Source organism: Oreochromis aureus, linkage group 4, assembly GCF_013358895.1.
Source record: "Oreochromis aureus strain Israel breed Guangdong linkage group 4, ZZ_aureus, whole genome shotgun sequence".
Classification (NCBI taxonomy): domain Eukaryota; kingdom Metazoa; phylum Chordata; class Actinopteri; order Cichliformes; family Cichlidae; genus Oreochromis; species Oreochromis aureus.
The window spans coordinates 30,895,054-30,900,284 of NC_052945.1; the positions used below are offsets into that span (position 1 = coordinate 30,895,054).

The 5,231-nt window shown below is 38.4% G+C and overlaps 2 long non-coding RNA genes across 2 annotated transcripts; both read right to left on the reverse strand.

Annotated features, from left to right (window-relative positions):
* Nucleotides 1–1,821: 1,821 nt before the first annotated feature.
* Nucleotides 1,822–2,644, reverse strand: LOC120439998. The gene is made up of 2 exons (XR_005612906.1): nt 2,555–2,644; nt 1,822–2,395 (listed from the first exon to the last, which is right to left on the reverse strand). It is a non-coding gene; the product is annotated as an uncharacterized LOC120439998 (long non-coding RNA).
* A 148-nt stretch (nt 2,645–2,792) lies between these two features.
* Nucleotides 2,793–4,243, reverse strand: LOC120439963. Its single transcript, XR_005612883.1, has 3 exons — nt 3,822–4,243; nt 3,590–3,704; nt 2,793–2,950 (listed from the first exon to the last, which is right to left on the reverse strand). It is a non-coding gene; the product is annotated as an uncharacterized LOC120439963 (long non-coding RNA).
* Between the last annotated feature and the right edge of the window lie 988 nt (nt 4,244–5,231).

The following is a 5,231-nucleotide window of genomic DNA, read 5'->3' on the forward strand; positions in this document are numbered from 1 at the left end:
AGCTGTGGTTATTTCTGAGACATGATTTTTTTTGAATGTGTTCACATTTAGACAGTGTGCATTTGTATGCTGAAACTGTGATGGTGAACCTGAGGTGATGGTCAGCAGAAGGCAAACATATATAAATAGAAAACAATACTGAAGTAATGTCTTTACCCTGTGCAGCGTGTGGACGCTGTGCACACAATCACCTTATTCACTGTAGTAAACGTGCACCGCTAGCTCACGTGACTGACTGTCTCCATGGTTACATCGTATATTATTAGCTATGTAAACAGCTTCCAAAGATACCGCCATAGCTCTCTGCAGCTGTAACACTTTCACACTTTACAAATCATTTCACGTTTTTGATAGTTATGAAGACAGAATATGTTTTTAAAGACATGCTAGGCTGTTGCTATGGTGGTTGCTGTGGACTAGGGTGGACCGCGCGTCCGATTCCTGTTATTAGCTGTCCGCCGTAGGAAGGCTGCGTTCCATTTAGAAGTAGCGCCAGTCTGCCGTAACTCGAACTCAAACCCCGCTTTGTTCTTTAATTAAAGGGCTTTTATAGCCGTTCATGACACACACGCACACACACATAAAGCACTTTGCCTCACCATGAGAATGCAACTTTACTAAAACCTTTAAAGTATCTGAGATAGGATAGAAAAATGAAGCAACCAGAGATTTAATGATGAAGACTCTGGGTTCTGTAGTTCACGTTTTACAGTCCTGAATGACTCACTGCACATCCATATAGTTTATTGAAGAGGAGTTTAAAATGCACTTTAAATTTACACTGTTCCTGTTTAATTTTTTACATTGTTACTGTGTTATGTCATGAATAAGGTTCACCTGCTGGGGGTTTGATGGATCAGCTGGACAATACAGTCAAAGACAGACTTCATCCATCATATGCAAGAATCCTAGTTGGATTTTTGTTTTCACTCATATTTTAGAACCAAATATTGAAAACAATTCTGACAGACTGGATACCTGGTCAGGGTGTACATTACCTTTCACTCAAGCATCCCAGGACAGAGCCCTGCCCCACCATGAGCCTGGGTGGATATGTGGTTATAATATAAAATGACTGATACTGAATATGAATATTTCATGAAAATCAAATTATAATATGAATTCCTAGGTGTTTGTTATATCCAGCAAGAGATTGATTACATATGTCTGAATTGCTAACCCTAACCCTAGCTCAACAGACCACAATGCCCTGGACTGTCACTATTATTACATGCTGTGAACATAAGTAGCTTTGATCACAGTTTATGTTGTAAAAGAGAAGGAATATTAAAAAAAGATCAAGATTGTGATATTATTTCTTCCAAACTGACCAGAAACATGCTTATCAGACTCTCACAGCACAGGATCAGACTCACTGTGCATGACGGCTCAGGCCAATAATGTCTGTTAGATTGTCAGTTGTTTAGTGCTTCAGTACAGTTATGGTCACCATCTCTATTTCAGTATAATTAATATGCAGAAAACACTAAAAGCTGATTGTCTTCCAATATTCTAGCATAATTAAAAAACTTTGACTTTGTAAGTACATATTGTTACAGTCCTAATGCCAGTATGATTCTTCATAACTCCTGCTTTGAAATACTGAACTTTAAAATTGACCTGATGAAAGATAATTTACAGTGGCACTCTGTCAGGATAATTCTGACTATAAGATCACTGTATTAATCTGAATCCTTCTGCAATGTGCTGTGAATGAATGCTGATGCAACTCACTGTGGGAAAGCTGTTATTAAAATGAATCTGTGACACATGCAACAGATTCACAGAGGAAGAGGACACAAAGGGAGGACACGCAGAGGCTGTGTTAAAGTCAGAAATCCAAATCTTTAGTCAAAAACAGGCAGCGGTTACAAGACAAGCAGTCCATTAAACAGTCTACAGGGTCAAACATACAGAGAATTCAAACAACAGTAAAAAATAACTGGACACTGGAAAAACTTAAAGCAATGTGAGACGCAATTAAAGGAAGCAGCGCAGTATATTCACTGAATTACAAAATTACAAAAGAGAAAAACGACAATTTCTAAGGATTATTTTCTTAATTGCGGGTAGAGTGTGGCTGGTAAAGATGGAAACATACAGAATGTAAACTGTGTGAGTTTGGTGAACTTTGTTAGTAACAAATGAGGTAAAAAAAAAACAAAACAGACAAAACACAGAAAGAGGCTCTCAGTATTCATGAATAAATAGAAAGCATCTAAACATTCAGATTTTTACAGTCTTAGTTCCGCTCGCTGTCATCATTAAAATCATTATGATCAATGGCGAGGTCATGAGGTGGGCGGGGCTGTCTCTGGTGATGTCACCATGAAGGAACAGCATCTGGCACGTGTTGCTGAAACATCCCAGTACACTGGTGTAGTTTCCTCTCCAGCTGTTTGACATTTGACACTTCAACATTAAGGGGAAGAAGAAGAAACAGTGTTAGGTCAGGTGACCACATGGTTTCTAAAATAACTGACAGGAAGTAACCAGGCTGTTAGAAATGGATGGCATGTGTTTATAGTTACTGTAGTTAGGTAACTCTACTTACCAAAAGCAGAGCTGCTGAATGTTGCAGGAACATGCTCATGTGTGGTGATCATTCAGTACTGCTCCGGCAGGTTAGACAGTCCAATAGTGATATCCTTCCCATCTGAGAGTTTGAAAACACACATGCAAAGATTTAATTGTATTACAGTCAAAGTTGGATGTTCGTTTTTGTCCTTTAAAAATGTTTGTGTATTTGAAAGCACTAACATTTAAGGATGACTAAGATCGTCGCTCTCTAAGAGTATCTCCTTTAAAGGGGAGACAAGTGTATCCACTGATCAACAAGTCAAGGTGGTGAGATGGACTCGTGCCCTTTGTGACTCTGCTAGTTCTTCTGAGGAAACACCACCATCTCTCCACACCGTCACCATCTGTGAGCACAAACTGCCGCTCTGCTCTGTCAGCATGTAGGAAATCACATATCACACACACAAGGGTGAAGAAACATTAGAGCTCAACTTTGGATACTTTAGATCAAAACTAGCTCTTAGTTTCAGCAATCAGACAAACAATGATACCAAACTGATTCTGTATGAATACAATATGGTATTTTCAATACAGGTGTCAAATTAATGTATAAAAACTAATACAGATATATGTATATATATTTTTGATAAATTAGTTTGCTAAATTAATTTTTCTTGGTTAAGGATTTGATTATTTCTATGGGGGTAAGGGATAGGATAAGTATAAGCCACAAGGCTTCAGCCTATTCCTTTTTCGGTTACTATTTGAGTACTTTTATGTAAAATTATAATTTGTTGTGTTGTTGTTGACTGAAATAAATTTCAATTCATTCATTCATTCATAAATTAGAATATATTTTTATTTATTTTTGATTTAACAATTGCATCTGAATGAATTAAATATTGAACCAAAATATATTGTCACATTCTTCATTCTCAAATACAAATTTCACAAAGTAAATTTTTGATTAACAGAAAAAATATGAATTACAAAAAATAATTGTATATTATTAAAATATTATGCAACCGTGACCAAAGTCAGAATCATCATTACAGTATTGTGGACTTACTGCTTGATAAACTTCAGGGGAGATCATGATGACAGAAAACTATAAACAACACTCTGAAGTCTGAAGCTGCTTTTCTTGTTTCTGTGACGTCAGCACGCTGACAGACCTGAAGTTGCTAAAGATTTTAAAAAGTGATAATTATAAGGAAGAAACTTCTCTTTTTCATCTGTTTAATCAAACATTTGATGCCTCAGCTGTCTCAGTCCTAAAGCATTCTGCAACTACAACTAACCTGAGGAGGCTTGGATTTGGCTGCAGGTGCCCCTGTACATCCTTCTCAGCAGCACACATGTGGGTACCATTTAATCACACTTCTTCCTGAGCTTTGCTTCATCACAAGACTAAAGGTGGCATCCCGTGTCACAGTCTTATCATCATCCAATTGGAGAAGAAACATTTATGGTCATCCTGGTTTTGTTTTCTGATCCTGCAAAAAGACTGAGGACAACAAAGCCCAGAGAACACGAGATACACAACATCCAACATTCAGACTCAACAGCCTCCATAAATGAAGAGCACCAGGGTGGTCCAGTTATACTAGATATAAGCATACTTCACATTACTGTGTATGAATAATAATCAAGAGACAAACTTTGAAGATGCAGAGCATGATGTCCCATCATCAGACTGCAAACAAACATCCACCAGGCTTCTTTGCTGGCAGAGGTGATGATTCTCCCATCAGGGATCAGTAGAGTGTATTAACCTGTGGTATAAGCAGCAGTCACTGAAATGTTACTGTTTCAGATAAGAAATCTAGCACATAAAAGCCAGGGTGGGAGGGATCTCTGCAAACTGACTTACCTCTCTGTTCCTCCAGCTTCAACAAAAATCTGACTCTCCAGTCACAGACAAACAAAAAACTCCAGCTGGGAGATAGAAAACGCTGCTTGGGTCTTGCTGGATGTTGCTGGTCAGAGTCCCACATTAGCAGAGTGCTTCTTGGTCCCACTGACCCATGTGGACAGCGACTGTGGAGGACTGTTCTGGCAAACAGAAAAGACAATTAAAATGACAAAAAGCCAAACAGGATTTCCACAAAGACTCTCTTAGAATCAGCAATCAGAAAATCATTGGTTCATATTACAATTAAATATGACCAGGCTCCTTAAATGTAAGCAGTTAAGATCTGATTTCATTTACATTCTTCACACAGCACATTTGTCCAGGCTGACAGGTAAACATAGAATTAATCTCAGGTAACATGACTCAGAGTAGAGATTCAGTAAGAAAGATTGCCAGCTCTAATATTATTACCACACCAACAGCTCAGATTTCTAGAAGTATGTAAACAAATGTCAGTCTATCCATCATTTTCTTCTGAATATTCAATTCAGGTTCACAGTGGGGGGGGGGGTGTTGTGGAATTTTGTAAATAAAATCTGCTGTGATCAAGCTATTTATTACTGCGCGCAGGAGAGCCAACACACATCAAACATCTAAGTTCACAGTCATGTCAGCTCTGCCACAGAAGTGGTGCTCACACTCCTCTTTGCATTCCAAGAAAGAGAGAGGAAGTTACAAACTGATCGTACCACACTTCACGCGTCTCGCTATGAAACCTAACGGATCAATGGTTATGCTGTTTTGTGCCCTTGGCCTTATCAGCACCTGTAAAGGGAGTTGTTTTCTCAAACTGCTG